Source organism: Trachypithecus francoisi, unplaced genomic scaffold, assembly GCF_009764315.1.
Source record: "Trachypithecus francoisi isolate TF-2019V2 unplaced genomic scaffold, Tfra_2.0 Contig00759, whole genome shotgun sequence".
Classification (NCBI taxonomy): Eukaryota; Metazoa; Chordata; class Mammalia; order Primates; family Cercopithecidae; genus Trachypithecus; species Trachypithecus francoisi.
Window position 1 is genome coordinate 8,947 of NW_022680877.1, and position 21,951 is coordinate 30,897.

Genomic DNA, 21,951 nt, shown 5'->3' on the forward strand with positions numbered 1-21,951 from the left:
CAGAGAGAAACAGATGGGCAGTAGTAAAGGGTGAATCCTCCTGAAATCTGGACCTTCCCACTCTTCGGTTGAAGGCCTGGAGTTTGCTTGAGTTTCCTTTCCAGCTCTCCCTTTCTAGAACGGAGGTTTTCTGTCTTTACCCTGTGGGTAAGAGCTTTGAGTTTCAGGGGAAATAACTGCCGTTTCCACCTCTGTGTCAGGACAGAAGGTTGGGTCATAGTCAGGCAAAGAGCTCTCCAGAGAGCTTCTGCCTTTTCTGCCTCTGTTCCTCGGCAGGAAGATCTGGGTCAAGGTATTGGCAGGTAGGCACTGGTGGTTTCTTTTTATGTAGCATGTTGTTTTGAACATTCGGACTTAGCTTTTCATTTGTGACTAATTCCTGTTAGTTCTCAACTGGAAAATGCACGGAGGTGTGTTCTGCCCTGAAGAAAAGAAGTGATCTGCTCCCGCTGACCCATTCAGGTGCTCCAAGTGACCAGGGACGCTAAAGAGGTGTCGGGGTCATTACTCACCATGTGAAGGTGGCCTCATAGGGCACTCCCCATCAGAAGTACATCTTTATGAACCCCCTTTCCTGCTCTTCTGGGAGGGTATATGTGGGACGGGTACCCCAGAGCACATGCACTCTGTGGCCACCTGGTGGTTAGAAACAGTGGGAACCACTGAGACAGCGATACACAACTCTGGTATTATCTGTAGGAGTGACTTCATAAGAACCGCACTGTGACCCAAATCACATTGCAGGCCTTGGTCATCTGAAAAGCTCCTGAATTATGGGAAATCAAGCTTCAAAATTTAGCACACTGTGAAGAAACAAACGCCTTTAGAAACACCAGCTGGGTTTATGTATAACACTTACGAGGCATCCTCTTGTAAATGTCCAAGAAACTGGACCCACCTAACCAGTAAAGGTCATAAGCAGAATGAAGGAAATGGGGATTTTTTTTTTTTTTTTTTGAGGCGGAGTCTGACTCTGTCGCTCAGGCTGCAGCGCAGTGGCCGTTTCTCAGCTCACTGCAAGCTCCGCCTCCCAGGTTCACGCCATTCTCCTGCCTCAGCCTCCCGAGTAGCTGGGACTACAGGCACCCGCCACCTCGCCCGGCTAGTTTTTTGTATTTTTTAGTAGAGACGGGGTTTCACCGTGTTAGCCAGGATGGTCTTGATCTCCTGACCTCGTGATCCACCCGTCTCGGCCTCCCAAAGTGCTGGGATTACAGGCTTGAGCCACCGCGCCCAGCCAAGGAAATGGGGATCCTTTGAAATGCTTAAAATAATTTATTAGGCCGGGCGCGGTGGCTCAAGCCTGTAATCCCAGCACTTTGAGCCGAGACGGGGGATCACGGGTCAGGAGATCGAGACCATCCTGGAAAAGGGTGAAAACCCGTCTCTACTAAAAACACAAAAACTAGCCGGGTGAGGTAGCGGGCGCCTGTAGTCCCAGTACTCGGGAGGCTGAGGCAGAGATGGCGTAAACACGGAGGCGGAGCTTGCAGTGAGCTGAGATCCGGCCACTGCACTCCAGCCCGGGTGACAGAGCGAGACTCCGTCTCAAAAAAAAAAAAAAAAAAAAAAAAAAAAAAATAATAATAATAATTATTAGTGTGCACAATTGGAAAAATTTGGTTTTAGAACCAAATTAAATGGGAGACTTACTTCAATAATACCTAGAAACTTCTAAAAGAACTGAGAAAGTTGCCTCCAGTGAGGAAGTAAGCTGAAGGAGGTAAACTGACACGTTTTCTGAATTGATAAATATTGGGGAGACTTTGTCTCTTTTGCCTCCAACTGCGCCTTCTCCTCCTGCCCCTGCACCTTCGTAGTCCCTTACCCGAGTCCTCCAGTCCTGCCTTGCCTATTCTTACATCACCGTCACCTGAGGAAAGTCCCCAGGGCTCTGGCCCCTTCCCTGAAACTTCTGTTCTGACAGCCCCTTTCAAGGTAAAACCCACAGGAAGAGGGGAGCCTACAGTTCTGTATACCGCTTCACCAAAATGTGAATTAAGAATATTATAAAAGATTTCCCTAGGCCGGACGCGGTGGCTCATGCCTGTAATCCTGGCACTTTAGGAGGGCTAGGCAGGTGGATCATGAGGTCAGGAGTTTGAGACCAGCCTGGACAACGTGGTGAAACCCGGTCTATACTAAAAATACAAAAATTAGCCGGTCATGGTGGCACATGACTGCAATCCCAGCTACTCAGGAGGCTGAGGCAGGAGAATTGCTTGAACTCAGGAAGTGGAGGTTGCAGTGAGCCGAGATTGCAATCCAGCCTGGGTGGCAGAGCAAGACACTGTATCAAAAAAAAAAAAAAAAAAAAAAAAAAAAGACTTCCTTGATCGAAATTTAAATAAAATGTCCCTTTCTAATTCTAAAGCAGCCTCCAAGATCCGATAGGGTTGAGGAGAAAATTTGACTTATTGTCCAAACTTTTGAGCCCAGATAGTCTGATTTTTATCAATTAATTCACATGCTAGTGTAAGAAGGCAGGGCCACTAAATGGTTGAAAAGGGCAAATTGGAATAATCCTTTAGAGGATTTTTAAAAATAGACTGAAGCAGACAATGAAAGGGTCTGCATTTTGGCCAAATACCTCCATGTTGCTATTCCCCAGGTTGTTCTCAAAAATGTAGATTGGAGAATTCAGTAATGCACTTAAAAGGCCAAACAGATGTGTCATTGATATTTTAAATGGTTGAGATTTATTGATTGATTGACTGAGACAGGGTCTCACTCTGTCCCCCAGGCTGGAGTGCAATGGCTCCATCATAGCCCACCACATCCTCAACCTCTCAGCTCTAGCAATCCTCCCACCTCAGCCTCCCAAGTAGCTGGGAACACAGGTACATGCCACAACGCCCAGCTAATTCTTTGATTTTTTTTTTTGTAGAGAGGAGGTCTCGCTGTGTTTTCCAGGCTGGACCTGAATGAACTCCTGGGCTCAATCAATCCTCCCACCTCAGCCTAACATTTACACTGGCAGCAGAGATGCATTTGGAGTAGGTGATGATTTTGGAATGCTTTAGAAGCAACATAGGTATCTGATTTCATCAGGTCAAACCATCAGAAATGACCAATAAATCTCTGACCTCTTAGAAGCATCAGACAGATTCAATAAACAGGTTTTGCTTGTTGTGACCCTGAGTTGCATTGTGAGTGCAATCAAGAGAAATACAGGTGAAATTTAGCACAGGATGTACCAATGGGTCATTATGGTCAAAAGTGGTTGGTGGTTTTGATTGGCAAACCTGGAACCTTGTCAAATGTCCCACAGAATTTGGTGTTGTAGTCTATATATTAAAAGTAATCAGTTAAACACCTGAAATAAAATTTCCCCCAAATATGTTTGCCAAATTTGGATGACTTTGTTTCTGTCTTTGCAGAATATAAAGTGTTAACATGAGGTAAGTGCTAAGGTCTAGAGAAGGCAGTGGAAGAGATGATAAAACGACTCCAGCACCATGCCTGAGTGTCCAGTGTGGTCCGCTGGGGCAGCACATTTTTGTACACTGCTGTATTTGAAAACCGCTACAAGATTCATGAAACTGGACAACCGTCTTTATAACACTCCTAGTGATAAAACAAGCAAGGATGGCTGGTTTGCAGTCATCTGAGCAGCCCCTCTAGTTTCACAGATACGGTTTCTCTCTGATACTGAACGACTTCTAACTTCAAGCAGAAAGCTACATCACAAGGATAACTGTATGTGAAAAGAACCGGTTTTCTCTGTAATCCTAAACTTTCTAGTTGGCGCATTAAAAGCCATTATTTGAAGAAGAGAGCATAGGCTCCAGCTGGCGGCCAAAGGTGTCCTTGGCATCACAGTTTAAGAACTTACTTCTTCGGGAGAGACCGGGGCGGGGAAGGGAAAGAAAGGAAGTAAAGGCAGGTGTCACTTCCTCCGCAGGCTCCCGCAGCAGGTTGGTCGGCTGAGTGGCGGAGGGTGGGGCGGAAGAGTAGACGGGGACCGGGAAAGGAGCTGTCGGTGACATCACGGATAGGGCGATTCCTATGTAGATGAGCAGCGCAGGGGCTGCTGCTTCGCCACAAAAGATTCCTCGTGCTGTGGGAGCAAGTCCAGGACCGCCGGTTGGACGTGATCGTCCTGGGTGTGTGTCAGGGACAGGAGGACTCGGGGTGGCGTGGTAGGGGCAGTGCGGGGGGCGGGGGCAGGACATGCGCGTGGTAAGTGACCGTGCGTGTAAAGGGTGAAGCATGTGAGGCTGTGGCGGGGCGGAAGTACCACAACTCATACTTACCTGGCAGGGGAGATACCATGATCACGAAGGTGGTTTTCCCAGGGCGAGGCTTATCCATTGCACTCCGGATGTGCTGACCCCTGCGATTTCCCCAAATGTGGGAAACTCGACTGCATAATTTGTGGTAGTGGGGGACTGCGTTCGCGCTTTCCCCTGTTTTGTAGCGTTTGAAAGTCAGATTGTATGTGAATGTCTGTTTTGTAGTTTTTTGTTGAGTAATGCGAGTGGTGTGGTGTTATTTTTACAGTTGAATGGCGATCAGGAAGAAACGTCAGCCATTATAAACCTGTTTATCGCAACTTAACTATCGCAAATGCTGTATAGCTATTTCCTTTGCACGTAAACCTGTTTTTTTTTTTTTGCGCAAGTTGTTCTGTGGATTCCAGTCTCTTGGGGTTTCATGCTCTGTGAAAATCATCGTGTTTTTTTGTCTGGCTCCCCGAGTCATCTTTCAGCGTCTGCTTCTAACCGCAGTCCTCACAGGAGTTTGTAGGATTTCTGTGCCAGCAGGGAATGTGTTCTCATCTCACAGAGCCAGTTAGAAACTACGCAGGCAGTGTTCTTTGAGAGGATGAAAGCAGCAAGGGCTTTGGGGCTCTTAGTGTCCCCGTTCGCTTGCAGACAGTAACACTCTTACTTTGTGTAGGGGAAGAGGTCTCCTGGCGCCCACGTTCCCTAACGCACATTCATCGAGGCCCGCAGGTCAGAACCGCAGTCTCACCTGTCTTGGCGGAAACGCGCTGCGATCCTCCCTGCACTGCATGAGCACGAGAATTCCACTACAGAAGAAAACCCCAGGCCTAGTGATGGCGGTTCTGGGCATTTTGCCAGTCTCTCCCAGGGTGTTTCTGACCCCACCTGAGCACTTTTGATCTGTAATGTCCTGGTCAATAGAAACAACCTGGCCCAATCGGAAAAGGCAAGGAGGACCACGGCAGAAAGGCCTATGGCGTCCCCTGGTGGCTACCCTGGGGACGGCACGCATAGATCCGCATGTCCGGAGAAGCCTCTGCCATCCCGTCTTGGGTGAGGTGCGGAAACCCCCGGCTCCAAAGAAAACCGGCTAGAACGCACAGGACGCCCAGCGAGTGTTCAGGACACTGCAAGTGGAAGCCGTACGTCCTACGGACTGATCTAGTTTGATGAAGACGAGCCAATTACTCTTTTTTTTTTTTTTTTTTTTTTTTTTTTTTGAGACGGAGTCTCGCTCTGTCGCCCAGGCTGGAGTGCAGTGGCCGGATCTCAGCTCACTGCAAGCTCCGCCTCCCGGGTTCACGCCATTCTCCTGCCTCAGCCTCCCGAGTAGCTGGGACTACAGGCGCCCACCACCTCGCCCGGCTAGTTTTTTTGTATTTTTTAGTAGAGACGGGGTTTCACCGTGTTAGTCAGGATGGTCTCGATCTCCTGACCTCGTGATCCGCCCGTCTCGGCCTCCCAAAGTGCTGGGATTACAGGCTTGAGCCACCGCGCCCAGCCAATTACTTCTAACCCCAGCAGCGGACATTGCCTTACTCAAATATAAAATATATGAACCAAGACCGAAAGCAACTTTCATTGCGTTACTGATGAGCAAACGGGTTTTTAGAATGTTTAAGAAATGTCCCTTGTTTCGGGACCGGCATCACTAACGTATGCTTGGGATTCCTGATCGGTATTTCTGATGCGCCTGGAAGCCAATATCCAAGCAGTTCTCAGCCACTGGATTGGTGGGCTGCTTTTGCTCAGAAACTCCTCAATCAGGAATACCGAGGTTCTGACAAAGACCTGGGCTTCGGTCAGCCATTGGGAAGACCTTCTTCCGGTCCTGGCGCTGCCACTTGCCTTCTGTTTGACCTTGGGCGAGGTCCTTCAATTTGCTAGGCTTCAAGTTGGAAAGGGTTACAGAAAAATAATAATATGAAGTACTTCTTAGAGTTGTTGCACAAATTACAGAAGACAGTCTAATAGTACACCTAGCATCGTGTGTGGCTTACATTAAGGATTTGCTGACAGGAAACAATATCCCAGATAAAGTTTTTTCCCCCTTAATTATGAAATATAACAAAGGAAATTGTGTAGACTTCTGCTTCAGGCCTCTGCAACATTTGAACGAATTTTGCACTTGTGAAGGTGACATCCTTTTACAAAATAAGTTAATACTGGCCGGGTGCGGTGGCTCACGCCTGTAATCCCAGCACTTTGGGAGGCCGAGGCGGGCAGATCACAAGGTCAGGAGATCGAGACTATCCTGACTAACAGAGTGAAACCCCATCTCTACTAAAAATACAAAAAAGCCGGGCGTGGTGGCGGGCGTCTGTAGTCCCAGCTACTCGGGGGGCTGAGGCAGGAGAATAGCATGAACCGGAAGGCGGAGCTTGCAGTGAGCCGAGATCGCGCCACTGTACTCCAGCCTGGGCGACACAGCGAGACTCCCTCTCAAAAAATAAAAAAAAAATTAAAAAAAAGAAAAAACAAAATAGTTAATACTAAAGAATGACAAATGGAATTTACAAAATATATATTCACAAAAAGAGCCTGTTCTTAGCAGTTTTGTTTACAATAGTCTCCAAACGGGAAACGGTTTATACATATCAAGAGGTGAATGGACCTATTGTGATATATTCATCCAATGGAGTACTACCCTCAGTAAGATGGGACAAATCATGGAAACATGAGTTATCATGGATGAATCTCAAAAACCTCATGCTGAGTGATGAAAAGAGTGCATCCTGTGTGGCACCATCAAGCTGAATTTCTAGAACAGGTGAAACTAACCCGTATAGTGACAGAAACTACATCATTAAATGTTGGGGTCAGGGAGTCGAGGGCACTGACTGCAAAGGGCACAAGAGGACCTTCTGGAGTAGTAGACATGTCATCAAACTTGAAATGGATGCATTGTACCATATTCAACCAATGTCTTAATCAATTTGATTGTAAAAAGTAGTAAGAAAACCACTGCAGGCCGGACGTGGTGGCTCATGCCTGTAATCCTTGCACTTTGGGAGGCTGAGGCAGGTGGATGGGAGGTGGAGGTTGCAGTGAGCGGAGATCGAGCCACTGCACTCCAGCCTGTGCAACAGAGCAAAAACAAACAAACAAACAAACAAAAACAAAAAACACTGCAAATCATAATGCATTCTACTTAATTTAATGTATGTTTAGCTTTAGAGGATTCCTTTAGAAAAGTGTCTCTCTAAATGTGATTGAGAGTTCAGGAATTCCTTCATTTCTGTTTCTGTCTCTTTGTCTTCAGTTAAATTCATGCACTATTAAATGGAGTATTTGTAAAATAAAGAGTCTAAGCTCAGTTTTACAAAAGCATGTATATACGGCCAGGCGCGGTGGCTCAAGCCTGTAATCCCAGCACTTTGGGAGGCCGAGACGGGCGGATCACGAGGTCAGGAGATCGAGACCATCCTGGCTAACATGGTGAAACCCCGTCTCTACTAAAAAATACCAAAAAAAACTAGCCGGGCGAGGTGGCAGGCGCCTGTAGTCCCAGCTACTCGGAGGCTGAGGCAGGAGAATGGCGTGAACCCGGGAGGCAGAGCTTGCAGTGAGCTGAGATCCGGCCACTGCACTCCAGCCTGGGCAACAGAGCGAGACTCCGTCTCAAAAAAAAAAAAAAAAAAAAAAAATACAAAAATTAGCCGGGTGAGATGGCAGGCACCTGTAGTCCCAGCTACTTGGGAGGCTGAGGCGAGAGAATGGCGTAAACCCAGGAGGTGGAGCTTGCAGTGAGCTGAGATCCGGCCACTGCACTCCAGCCTGGGCGACAGAGCGAGACTCCGTCTCAAAAAAAAAAAAAAAAAAAAGCATGTGTATATAATATACATATATATTATGTGTGTGTGTATCTATATATATGTATTTTTATTTATTGTTCTGTTTTTTCTTTTGCGGGGGTGCGGGGGGGGGGCAGTCTAGCTAAAATACACATTCTTTTCTTTGTAGATATATCAGAAGAACATGACTCGATCAGTGTTGCCCTAATGTTGACAAAAGTTATTTTGAACTCCAGGTGATCAGAAATTTTACATATCTGTACTTTTTCTGTATTGGTGGTATGGTCTATGCTAAGCATGTATACTTTAAAAAAAATGAGAGTAACTTTAAAATGATTTGGAAGAAAAATATGTACATGTGAACAGTACTTAATTCCAGGTAGTGGGAATATGGATGACTGGTTATCTTCTTTCTGTATCTTTTATATTTTTAAATGGAAAAACTCAATGACCTGGAAGTGAAAGAACAGATTTGGAAGGGGTGTGGGGCAGGTGAGAGGAAAATGCAAGGGAAGGACTATAGGGAGACACCCTGAAACTATTGCTACGGAATAAAAGATGAAATGCTCCTGATTGTTGTAAATACAAAATTGCATGCAGGATGGTGTAAAGACAATGCCAGGTTGGACTGCCAGAATGAGCCAACAGCGTGTGATGTGCTTTCCCCTGCCAGAGAGCCTGTGAACGGACGTGCTGTCAGGGAGATTTCACATCACCAAGATTCCTATCCCAGAAAAGCAGATGTTCATAGCTCTGAGAATGGAATGCGACCCTCGTGGAGAGCCTATAAATGGATGCATGGGGGGCGCCTGTCCATATGGAAAAGATGGGGCTATAAATGCCCTCACCTTGCCACACGGCTCTTCTAGGCCTCTTCAGGGTTCATATTCCCTTCTGAGAATTTCTGGTCTAACTGGTTGTCTAGCTTCACAGCCTGTTTCTATGGATTGTTTGTAACCAGCTTTTGCTGCAACTGTTACTGCTGATTAATATCTTGCTAATCATAGGTTATGGAAAGACTGTGTTTCTGTTTTAAGGCTCTGTTAGAAATTACTGATGCACACACTATATTGTAAATTCTTACCTCTGTATACTGTTCTTCTGCATACAGATGTTATATTAAATAATTACTTCATCCCCATGTGACCATCTCACCTCATAATCAAATGACCCTAAATCCCTCACTAACCTACCCCCACCCTCACTAAACTTAGTAATAAATGCTGGTATATCCAGTGCATTGTTGGCACCGCAGGACCAGAAGGCAGTGACACCCCTGGATCCAGCTTTCACTATCTTGTGTGTGTCTATTATTTCTTGACCTGTTGATCCACCTGGAAACAAAGAGAGAGCCCCGTTGCATTGCGGGCTGCTGGCCAGTTCCCTCAATGAAGGACAAACCCAGTTCTGGCAGGACCGTGTTTAAGTTGAAGGTTTCTGGGGAGCAGTTGTTGGGATAAGAAGGATATGGGGGAGGCAGGAGAATCATGAAAATATTAGGACAGTGTATTGCCTGTCATATCATTCCTCCTCCTTTCGTGTTTCTTCAAAAGAAATATACAGACTTACACTTCTTTTCAAGCATATGTGCTATTTGTGTTTCTCTTTTATTGATGTAACTGGTGAGTTTACATTGCTGGTTGCCCAGAAAAGCCAATGGAACTGAGAACAGCAGACTTTCTGCAATAGAGAAAGAATCAAAATGCAGAGACAGCTAAGTGACCGGGACAGAGGTTTATTATTACTCAAATCTCTCTCTTTCTTTCTTTCCTTTTTTTTTTTATTTTGACTGAGTCTTGCTCAGTTAGACAAACATAGTCGGACTCCGTGTTGCTGTGTCTTCAGACACAACAATGCACATTTCCTCTGGGTACAGAGTGGGTACCTCTCACATGAGAGCCTTATGATTGGCTTCAGGGAAGAAGGGCAGGGGGAGGGTGACAGTGACTTTTCTGCTTCTGTTGTTTTCTTTTCTTTTCTTTTTTTTTTTTGAGATGGAGTCTCGCTCTGTCGCCCAGGCTGGAGTGCAGTGGCCGGATCTCTGCTCACTGCAAGCTTCGCCTCCCGGGTCCACGCCATTCTCCTGCCTCAGCCTCCCGAGTAGCTGGGACCACAGGCGCCCGCCACCTCGTCCGGCTAGTTTTTTGTATTTTTAGTAGAGACAGGGGTTCACCATGTCAGCCAGGATGGTCTCATCTCCTGACCTCGTGATCCGCCCGTCTCGGCCTCCCAAAGTGCTGGGATTACAGGCTTGAGCCACTGTGCCTGGCCGCTTCTGTTGTTTTCTCAAATTCCTTTAGCATAAAATATTCAGTACCCTAAGGTGTTATATTTTGGAGTAGAGTGTCCTGAACCCCACCCTGTACATGCTACAAAACCCAGAATCTTTGAAGAATGATACTTATGACTATAAAATATTTAAATTCAAAATACAAATGATGGCTGGGCATGGAGGCCAGCACAAAATCCCAGCACTTTGGGAGGCCCAGGCAGGCAGATCACTTGAGTCCAGGAGTTCAAGACCAGCCTGGCCAGCATGGCAAAACCCCTGTCTCTACAAAATATACAAAATTAGCTGGACACCGTGTTGTACACCTGTGGTCCCAGCTACTTGAGGAGGGCGGGCTGAGGATCAACTTAAACAATATCATATGTAAAAACAAAAATTTTTTCCTTTAAGTTTAGTCAAGTGAAGCAGTGGGAGTGGAGAAGGAACAAAGAAATCTGTAGCTAGTTGTGATAATTGGTTGTAAACAGGAATGATTTTTTATGCACTATATACTGTTATCAGAGTTACATATGCTGCAAAGCTGGTGGTGAACAGCAACAACAGCAGTGTCCTGGTCCCCCCTACACTTCTCTCCAGGGATAACAATCCATCCTCCCTCCCTCCCTCCCTCCCTCCCTCCCTTCCTTCCTTCCTTCCTTCTTCCTCTCTCTTTCTTTCCTTTTCTTTTTTTTTTTTTTGACTGAGTCTTGCTCTGTGGCCAGGCTGGAGTGCAGTGGTGCTATCTCAGCTCACTGCAACCTCCGCCTCCCGGGTTCAAGCGATTCCCTTCTCTCAGCCTCCCGAGTACCTGGGGTTACAGGAAGGTGCCAAGACACCCGGCTAATTTTTGTATTTTAGTAGAGGCGGGGTTTCACTGTGTTGGCCAAGATGACCTCCATCTCCTGACCTCGTGATGCGCCTGCCTCCGCCTCCCAAATGCTGGGGTTACAGGCCTGAGGGATAACAATTTTCAATGCATGCAGCCAACCTCTACATATCGTTACTCTTTGACTGTCCAATTTTCCATCCCAGGCCCTGCAGTCCAGCCTGCAAGGGGAAATTGATCTTCTGTGTTTTCCTTCCTGCCAGTCCACTCTAAGGAGCCAACAAGGCACCTCTCTCCCCTCCCCCACCCTCACGCCTCTGCACGTCCGCCAAACTGAGCCCCTCAAAGACTGCGGTGTTTTTCAGTCCTTCGTAACCGCTGAAAATTTTCATATTTTCAAAATATGAAAATCAGAGTGATGGTCCTGAGCGCCCGGAGGGACATCTTAGCTTGCTCTCAAGACCCACCATGAGCCGCCCCCACCGACCCGCACTCAACCCTGGGAGCTGCTCAGGCTCCTCTTACCCGTGGCCCTGCGGGAGTCCAAGGATCAGAACCCGCGCTCCCAGCCCGGGCGCTTGAAGAGGCCGCCGCGCGGATTTCTCTTTCCGGCTGAAATCTTGGGACGAAAGAATGAGATTTCCCGGAGTCAGGTTCCAAAGCTTAGTGAAATAACAACTTTTAGGGCCCGCAATAGAGACATAGGAGCTAGACATTCGGCTTGGAAATCTGAATATGAAGAACAGTATAAATTAACGTTAGGAATAGGACGGGCCATCTGAATAAAACAGTGTTATTCCTAAGTTAGGTCTCGAACCATCGACCCTAAACTGAGACACAATCTCCAATGACTGAGCTAACCCCATCAGAATTTCTCATGCCACCGTTTACTTACCAAAAAGACAACGGGTGTCATTACGAGATGTCCCGAGTGAAAGGAATCTCGGGGTCTCGGACTGAGGGGCGGCTGCCTTTTTAGTGGAGGAGACCTCTCACCCCGAGGCCCAGGGTCGCCCTGAGAGGTGGTGGAGACTTGTTCGGTTGCTGAGGCGCTGGCTGCGAGGTCTGGGCCTCTGATTGCAGGGGCCAGGAGGCTCGCCCAGGGCTGGGACCAGGATTGGTGACTCCGATTGGACGTTTGGGCAATTTCCCTGTGGACCAGGCCCCTGCGAGAAGCCGGTTTCTGTTACCCGGACCCCTGAGGAGGGGACGGGAGAGGTGGAGGGACATCTCAGGGGACGCATTGCCAGGCTGGAGAAGGAGGGACCTGGGCACTTGCAGCCACGGAGCTTCCTTCCCCAGGACCCAAACCTTTCTCTTCTCTAACCCAGGACTTGGTACAAGGGCAGAGGTAAACCCCAATCCTTTCACTTTGTCTTTGAGAGGGGAGTTTGCTTCCCAGAGTGTCTTCTGGCAACAGAGTAAAAGACCAGCAAACAACAAGGTCCCACCGAGATCTGAACTCGGATAGGCTAGATTCAGAGGCCAGAGTGCTCACCATTACCCCACGGAACCAGCTGTTGAGAATGCTCTCAGTTACTGGCATTTGGCAAGTGAATTCTCAGCCTCCATAGTCACCAGAATTTCCTTTGCAGGTGTTTTTTTCTCTTTGTCACATGGGATTTGAGTACCTTTAATCTACAGTAGGAGGAGTCGCCCCAGACTTACCTCTCTGCCCTTCTCTTTAGGTTTCTATCTCAGAGAATGCGATTAATCTCCTTTCCGGATTAGGGTCAGGGAAGAACTATATTTAGGTCTCCACTAAAACCACCAGTTCTGCCTGCGTTGCCAGTTTTCTGCCCTGAAATAAACATTCTGCCAAGACCTCCTACCCGCTGGGGTTTCTTTCTTTTCCTTTGCAACTTTCCTTTTCCCTTTATCCATGGAGCACTGATGACCATTTCCGGAATAAGATTTGGGATATGCTGGAATTCCCTCTTCTTATTCTGCTTTCTTCTCCTCCTGTTTCTCCTCCTCCTCTCATTCTGTTTCCAATCCCCTGTCTCTCCTGCTCTCTGTCTTCCTCACACTACCCCCACACCCATTTTCCCCAGCTCCCTCCAGCTCTCCACACTTCCTGCCTCCCCCTCCTTCTCTGTTCCTTCTTGGCTACCATTTCTCTTCCTTCTCTAGGCTCCCACCCTACCCACCACCAACCTCCCACACGCAGTCTACACTAACAGAAGAATGGACTACCACGATCTGAGAGGAAGTTGAGGAATATGTTCCTAGTCAGCACACTTTGGGGGATCTTTGCTAGGGAGTGTGAGTGCGGTGACACCAACCGAGATGATGAACGTCAGCCAGTCCTTGAGGCCTGGGGAGGACCGGCAGATCCAAGGCAACACCATACCTGGGGTGACCCAAAAGAGTCATCTTCCCATTCCAAAAGGCTAAATCTGATTGCCAAAGTCCAAGGAAATTGAAAGCAGCAGGAGCCATCGTCTTTGCAAGTCCAGTTCCAAGTGGAAAGATCATGGTGCTTCCTTCCAGCCACCGCAAGGTCAGCACACAGGCATTTGCATTGCCCAGGACTCAGCCAGTACCCTGGATGCCTGGCTAGGGCCTGTCCAGAGAAAAGCTAGGTGTGGGGCCCATTTCCATCTAGGCGGAGGTTCCTGGGGAAGTAGGCACTTGCCAAGAAATTGCCCCTTATAGTCCTCCTAAGGGTGTGTGGAGCCTCAGTGCTGCTACCTCTTGGACTCCACCCTCCAGATGCCACCAGCTCCCGCTGTCCAGGGCTTGCAGTGAAGTCTCCAAGGCTCTGGTTTTTTTTTTTTTTTTTTTTTTTTTTGAGACGGAGTCTTGCTCTGTCGCCCAGGCTGGAGTGCAGTGGCCGGATCTCGGCTCACTGCAAGCTCCGCCTCCCAGGTTCACGCCATTCTCCTGCCTCAGCCTCCTGAGTAGCTGGGATTACAGGTGCCTGCCACCTCGCCCGGCTAGTTTTTTTTTTTATTTTTTAGTAGAGATGGGGTTTCACTGTGTTAGCCAGGATGGTCTCGATCTCCTGACCTCGTGATCCGCCCGTCTCAGCCTCCCAAAGTGCTGGGATTACAGGCTTGAGCCACCGTGCCGGGCCCCGGCTCTGGTTTTTGAATCGTCCTAATTTGGTGTGCCAAGAGCTGCCTCCCACAAAGTGAGCAGGTGTGGAGAGCTGCCAGATCCAATCACAAGGCATTGCCAGCTAGATAGGGACAGAGTCCCCTCTCAATTATGATTCGGATTCAAAGGGTAGATGTCATGGCCCCTAAACATCACAGCATGACCAGGGCATGCCACCCACGACCTGCAGTGCCCTTGCACCTGGTTAGGTGTAAGTGATTTTACTTAAGCAGACAAGTGTTCTCTTCTCCCCCAAACTAACGCTGCTGCACTGTCCTGCGTGGGGAGATGGGTATGGCTGTAGATGGTGCCCTCCAGAGTGCCCAGGATGGGGGAACATGGTGCAGTGGCCAGTATAATGGTTTAAAAGAATGGCCACTTTCAAAAGCCTTTCACATCTCCTAATCTGGGATCTTTTGGGACTAAAACGTTATGGACCACAGTGGAATTCTTCATCCTCCAGGACCTTGTGGCGGATGCCTTCTTTCACCGAGCTTTCATGGTGTGGCTATTAAGCGCCAGGCCCTGCTCTTGGACAGTGTCATGATTGTGAGGAAGTCTCAAGTCACCACTCATAGAGTGGGTCTGCAGCTCACCTCTGCAGGCATCAACAGGTGTCAGAGAGAAAGGGGCATGACCAGTTTGTGTCTTTCCCACGTGGCCACTCATTGGGTCGTGGGGGAGTGGAAGTCAGTGCAAGGAGGAAGCCCAGTGAGAAAGCAAATGGACAACATCAGACCTGGGGCTGAGGCCCCCACCTGTGGGACAGCCTCTGAGGCAGGCAAGGGGCAGCAGGGAAGGTCGTGGCCTGGTGTAATCTGGAGTCGGGTGCCCCAGCTCGTTCATGTGAATCTTATCCAAAGGCAAGATTCAATATCTGCGTTCTTCAGAGGAGAATGTGTCTTCAGAAGAGAATGGAGAAGTTGGGGAGCACCTTCTCACCCCATACTGACTGTATTTGATGTTACAGTATGCTATCTCTGTGCTATAATTCGTTAGCATGTGGCCATTAATGGAAATGATTGATGGTTTAAGCCCACTCCCAGATATTCTAGTCTTCATCTAAGTTCCCTCCCTTCCTCCCTCCCTCCCTCCCTCTTTCCCTCCTTCCCTTCCTTCCTTCTCTTTCTTTTTAAATAGACCACTTTGCACTGAAATCTAAGTTCTTTTTCTGACTTAATTCTCTCACAAAATTTGCCAAACTCTCTGAAGCTGCCTTTATCTTTCAGTCAGGGAGCTCATTCTGTAGCCTGCAGTTCCTCCCTGTCTCCTCCTTTGATCTGTGGTTCCAAGTATTTAGCAAGTTCTGCCCTCCAAGGTGGTGTCACCCTGTCCTCACTGGAACCTACACTGTCGGGAATGCTGATGTCACTACGACCTAACTCATCTGCCATCTGGATTCCAGGGGCACCCCCAGGCACAGAGGGTGAAGGCACAGACATTGAAATCTTCAACTCCTCTGACCCCAGGTTGGTGCATCTCAATGCCAAGTACTAACCACACGATATCAGGATGCCATCAAAATTGAATAGTGCTTTCACATGCTAACTTAGAAAAATTAATATATATTATTTTATAGTTCTAGGCTTACAGTTAAATTGAGCTGCTACCATAGAGAGTTCCCATGTGCCTCCCTGTCCTTCAATACACAATTTCCCCCATTAGTATCTTGCAGTAGTGTGGTACATTTGTTAGATTGGATGAACCAATATTGATAACTATCATCAATGAAAGTCTATAGTTTACATTAAGTGTTCCCTCTTTTATCTTATTTTTTTAAACAATTCTGTGGGTTTTGAAAATTACAGTGTCATAACTCCTGAATACAGTATCATATGTAATAGTTTGACTGCTGAAAACTCCCTGTGCCTCACCAATTCATCCCTCCTTTCCCTCCTTCAGCCTTGGCAACCACTGATCATTTTACTATCTCTGTCTTTTTTACTTTCTCAGAATGTCCTACAGTTGAAATTATATAGTATGTAGGTTTTCAGACTGGCTTCCTTCAAGCCTTATGAATTGAATGTTTCTTTATGTCTTTTCATGGCTTGATAGCTCGTTTCTTTTCATCACTGACTAATATTCCATTGTGTGGATACCCCACAATTTGTTTATCCATTCACTTATTGAGAAGAACATATTGGTTACTTCCAGTTTTTGACAATAATAAATAAAACTGCTGTAAATACTTGTGTGCAGGTTTTCGGGTGAACACAAGCTTTCCTCTCATTTGGCTAAATAAGTCAAACTGCCATTGCAAGATTATATGGTAAGACTATGTTTAGCTTTGTGAAAAAATAAAATAAAAAATAAAAAAAACCCTCCAAACTATTTTCCAAAGTGATTGTACCATTTTGCATTTCCATCAACAGTGAATGAGAGTTCCTGGCCGGGCGCGGTGGCTCAAGCCTGTAATCCCAGCAGTTTGGGAGGCCGAGACGGGTGGATCACGAGGTCAGGAGATCGAGACCATCCTGCCTAACACGGTGAAACCCCGTCTCTACTAAAAAAATACAAAAAACTAGCCGGGCAATGTGGCGGGCGCCTGTAGTCCCAGCTACCCGGGAGGCTGAGGCAGGAGAATGGTGTAAACCCGGGAGGCGGAGCTTGCAGTGAGCTGAGATCCGGCCACTGCACTCCAGCCTGGGCGGCAGAGCGATACGCCCTCTCAAAAAAAAAGAGAGTTCCTGTAGCTCTGTTTGTTTGACAGCTTTTGGGATTGTCACTTTTTACAGATTTTAGGTGGGTTCTGTTACCTCATTGTTTCATATGCAATTTTCTAATGACATATGCTTATTTGCTCTCTGTACATCTTTTCGGTGAGGTGTTCAGATCTTTTGCCTACTTTTAAATTGGGTTGTTCACTTTCTTATTATTGAGTTTGAAGAGCTCTTCATTTATTTTGGACACCAGCCCTTCATCAGATCTGTATTTTGCAAATATTTTCTCTCAGTCTGTGACTTGTTTTTTCATTCTGTTAAAACAGTGTCTTTCACAGAGCAGAAGGTTTTAATTGTAATGAAGCTCAACTTTTCAATTTTGTTTCTTTCATGGATTGTGCTTTTAATGCTGTTTCTAAGAAATCATTACCAAACCCAAAGTCACCTAGCTTTTCTCCCGTGTTATCTCCTAGGAGTCCTGTGGTTTTGAACCTTACATGTAGCTATAAGATCCATTTGTGAAAGTTATAAGATCTGTGTGTACATTTATGTATTTTTTCATGTGGGTGTCCAGGTATTCTAGCAGCATTTGTTGGAAAGGCCATCCTTGCTCTGTTAAATTGCCTTTGCGCCTTTATCAAAGATCAGTTTATTATATTTATGTAGGTCTATTTCTGGGCTCTGTTTCATTTTCCATTGATCTACAAGTCTGTTTTACCTTTTTTCACCAACTCCACACTGTTTTGGTTACTGTAGCTTTACAATGTGTCCTGAAGTTGGCAGAGCCAATCCTCAGGGATTTTTTCTCATCTTCACTATGAGAACCTTGTTGGGTTCCTAGTGGTCAGACTTAGGAAAGTGTGATATCCCCACATGACTGGTTCTCAGAGAGTTTTTAATGCTCAACCCAGGCCACCCTCAGCTTCTAGTAATCTGTCAATACCTTTTAAGTGCTCCTCCCAGGTGCTGGCTCCAGCAGCTTCTGTTCCTGGCAAGCTGTGACTCCCTGTGTTTGCCTGTCTTTCCAGTTTTCAGGGTGGCAGTGACTCAATTCTCTGGCCATCTAAGAAGAGTTGTTGGTTTTCAGTTTGTTCAGCTTTTTTCTTCTTGTGAGGACAAATGGTGACTTCCTACCTCTTTATATGTCAGAGTTGAAACCAGACATTTCGTTTAAACAGTTGCTTGTGACCAGGCGTGGTGGCTCACGCCTGTAATCCCAGCACTTTGGGAGGCTGAGGTGGGTGGATCATGGGGTCAGAAGTTTGAGACCAGCCTGACCAACATGGTGAAACCCCGTCTCTACTAAAAATACAAAAATTAGCCAGGCGTGGTGGCGTGTGCCTGTAATCCCAGCTACTCAGGAGGCTGAGGCAGGAGAATCGCTTGAACCCAGGAGGCAGAGTTTGCATTGAGCCAAGATCATGCCATTGCACTCCAGCCTGGGCGACAGAGTGAAACTCTGTCTCAAAAGAAAAAAAAAAAAAGAAAAAAAGTTACTTGTAATAAAACTCACCAATTTTAAATCTATGATGTAATCATTTAAGGAGGTTTGTAGAATTATTCAGTCATCAGCAGAGTCACACTTTAGAATATTTTTGTCATTTCCCCAAATTCCCTCAAGCCTCTGCATAGTCATTTCCTAATCTCTGATGCCCATGACTGGGCCTCAACAAAATAAAAATTTGGAAAACCGACATCATTAAATTTCAACCTTTCTTAGATTGGGATTTTTTTTATAGTGACTAATTGTTTTACTTTTGTGACATTTAGAGGAAATATTGCATTTTAGGGACTTTTTTGAGGAACTTAATAATAGTCCTTTTCATTGCTCTTTGTGAATTGTTTCATTTTTACTGATAACTGGTAGTTGCTACCAAACCTGGTCTGGCAAGCCTAAATGAAGGAGCTAAAAAAAAAAAATCTGCTATAATAAATATAGATGGTGAATTTATAAGCACATAAGATTATGTGGAGTTAGTATTGTACCATCTTTATTCTTTCAGAAATGTGGTTGGTAACATTAGAGATACTCCTCACGTGCTTGGAATGCCTCTCATGGTCTTCTTCAGGTTACAAGGGCTCCAGAATAGTGACATAAAGGTGAGTGCAAGATTTTTGCTGTAGTTCTTTGCTTTTTTTTTTTTTTTTTTTTGAGACGGAGTCTCGCTCTGTCGCCCAGGCTGGAGTGCAGTGGCCGGATCTCAGCTCACTGCAAGCTCCGCCTCCCGGGTTTATGCCATTCTCCTGCCTCAGCCTCTTGAGTAGCTGGGACTACAGGCGCCCGCCACCTCGCCCAGCTAGGTTTTTGTATTTTTTTTTTTAGTAGAGATGGGGTTTCGCCTTGTTAGCCAGGATGGTCTCGATCTCCTGACCTCGTGATCCGCCCGTCTCGGCCTCCCAAAGTGCTGGGATTACAGGCTTGAGCCACCGCGCCCGGCCTTTTTTTTCTCTTAGAGTGGTTAGCATCCATGTATCTGAAATAATAAATCAAGAGTAGAGATAGGCATCTGTACTAGTTTTCTATTGCTGCCTATTAACACATGCAACAAACTAGTGGATTGAAACCACAGAAGTCTGGAACAGAGGTTGGGTTCCATGATAAGGGTTTTAGGAAGCTGAATCCAGGCTATGTAATTATGTGGAGCTCAGGCTGCTTCTCCAAGTTCACTTCAGGTGTAGGAGGAATTCATTTTGGGGGGGTTGAAAGACTGGGTTTTCTTTTTCTGTGCTGGCTGTCGGGCAGGAGACACTAACTCCAGAGGCCACCTCCATTCCTTCTCACCTGGCCTTTTCCATTTTCCAACCAATTACAGCTCATGGAGTCCTTCTGAAGCTCCCATTCTTCCTGACGTCACCTTCTCCTGACAGCTAGAGAAACCACTGGCATGTATGCAATGATGTGATTAGATCCAGTTTCCACAGGTAACCTCATCATCTTAAAATCATATAGCTGGCATGTAACAACATAATCACAGGAATGATGTCTCATCACCTTAACAGGCTTCAGAGACAAGAGTGTGGCATGTTTGGGGACCATTTCAGAAATCCCACCTACCACAGTCAGACACTCACATTCCCCCATCTGCAAAATACATTCATCCTCTCCCCTAAGGTTTCCAAATTTCATGTCATTAAAGCATTAGTTCAAAGTGAAAAATGTTATGTAGACCACCACACCAGATCAAAAGTTTAAAATCTCATCTTAATCATCTACACCAAGTGTGAATGAGGCTTCTGAGGGTCCATTAAGTCCAGATCCTTGACATAATTCCCTTCCCTCTATCAACCTGTGAAACTGAACTGAACAAACAGCTTATCTGCCCTCAGTGTGCAATGGTGGGACGGACATAGAAAAACGATTCTAGTGATTCTTGTTCACAAATGGGGAAAGTGGAAGTACCAAAGAAGTCACTGATCCAAAACCTTTTTGAAATGGGGCTGAGCAAAGCCCAGCAGGAATTTCTTGGTTAGGATCCACAACCTGGAACTAACCCTCTGTGACACGGGCTTTGCCTCTGGGCTCTGCATTTCTTTCTATTTTTACAGAAATAATTTTATTTTCCTTCTTCTCCTACTCCTTTGGTTCTTCCCCTTTCTCCTTATGGCAGCATCCTCCCCTTAATCCTTGGCACATCATCCCCAGCAGAATTAGTCAAATGTTGCCCATGTCATGACCCTGACCATCTCCATGAGGGCTGTCCTTGTGACCCCCTGCTCCCCTGGGACCCTCTTCACTGACCTGACCTCTCTGTCATGATTGCTTTCAGCTGACCTGGCTGGTTTAGGAAAAAACCTAGAATTGTGGAGACCCAGAACCAATCTCTGCCCTCTCTTGTCTCCAAGAGAGGAAGAAAACAACAGGTATCGTCATGGAGAAATGACCCACGTGAGGGCTGAGACTCTCCAGCAGTTACAGCAGAGGAAACTCCCTGAAGAATGGTGGAGCTGAGATCCCAGACTGGGAAAGCAGGCTTGTGTTAAGCACTATTTAATCTTTATGTCCTCCCTGCCCCAATCTACCAGCCAGCGAATGACAACTGACCGAGTATAAATACTAGGACTACAGAACCGTGATAAAGGGTTTGTCCAAGGAAATGCCCTTTTACTATTTTTGTTTTCACAGTGGAAATTGCTATTTTTGATTCAAAGTTTTCTGAAACGCAGCAGTGAGTTCCTGGAGGGTGAGTTAGGTGCTTTGGACCTGGAGGCTGAGACCAAGGCTTGTGTGGTTGATCTGCTGCCACCATGTGGTGACGGAGCCTGGGAGAGTCTTAGTCTTTCTTGGCTTCACTTTTCTTCTCAGTAAAGTAGGGGCTTATTGCTGCTGTGTTTTCTCTGAGTCTCTGAGGAACTGACATGGTTTTTAACGCTGCCCAGGATCTGCAGCTGAGACCTGACTCTGTGTCTCCTGTAGGAACCTGAGCTGAGTCCGCACCCTGGAAGCCCAGAACTGAGGGAACAGGTGAAAGAAAGAAAGTCAGCAGGTTTAGGGGATGAGAACAACCCACAAAGGACAAGCCATTGGTACATGGAAACCAAAGAAGGGGGGAATAAGGACAAATTGGGACAGAAGCCTCAGGGGAAATGGGCAATGCCTATCATCATCCAAACCCTCAGGGAGCAGCGCGAGCTGAGCAGTGGGGACTGAGAGAAACTTACTCCACAGGAGCTTCCTGCCCCTGGCAAGGGAGAGCCATGGGGTGGATCAGAGCTGGTTTATAGTGAGGGGCAGCAGCAACTCCAAGAGGGGGAAGATGCGACCATGAGCCCCCCTCCCCCAGACCCAGGAGCCTCGAACTTGGGGCTGCCGTAGCAGTGGATGCTCTTCAGGTCAGTGTGGGTTAGAGGGAATAACCATGCTGGGAGAAGGGTTGGAGACATCCATTCTTACATTAAAAAGCTCTGCCCTCGTGGTGGCTCAAGCCTGTAATCCCAGCACTTTGGGAGGCCGAGACGGGCGGATCACGAGGTCAGGAGATCGAGACCATCCTGGTTAACACGGTGAAACCCCGTCTCTACTAAAAACTACAAAAAACTAGCCGGGCGACGTGGCGGCGCCTGTAGTCCCAGC

General features: G+C 46.8%; 1 long non-coding RNA gene and 1 other non-coding gene across 2 annotated transcripts; both read left to right on the forward strand.

Annotated features, from left to right (window-relative positions):
- Window positions 1–4,122: 4,122 nt before the first annotated feature.
- LOC117088428 lies at window positions 4,123–19,407 on the forward strand. The gene is made up of 3 exons (XR_004439215.1): window positions 4,123–4,411; window positions 5,646–5,649; window positions 19,397–19,407. It is a non-coding gene; the product is annotated as an uncharacterized LOC117088428 (long non-coding RNA).
- On the forward strand, window positions 4,249–4,412 carry LOC117088449. Its single transcript, XR_004439235.1, has one exon. It is a non-coding gene; the product is annotated as a U1 spliceosomal RNA (small nuclear RNA).
- Window positions 19,408–21,951: the final 2,544 nt, after the last annotated feature.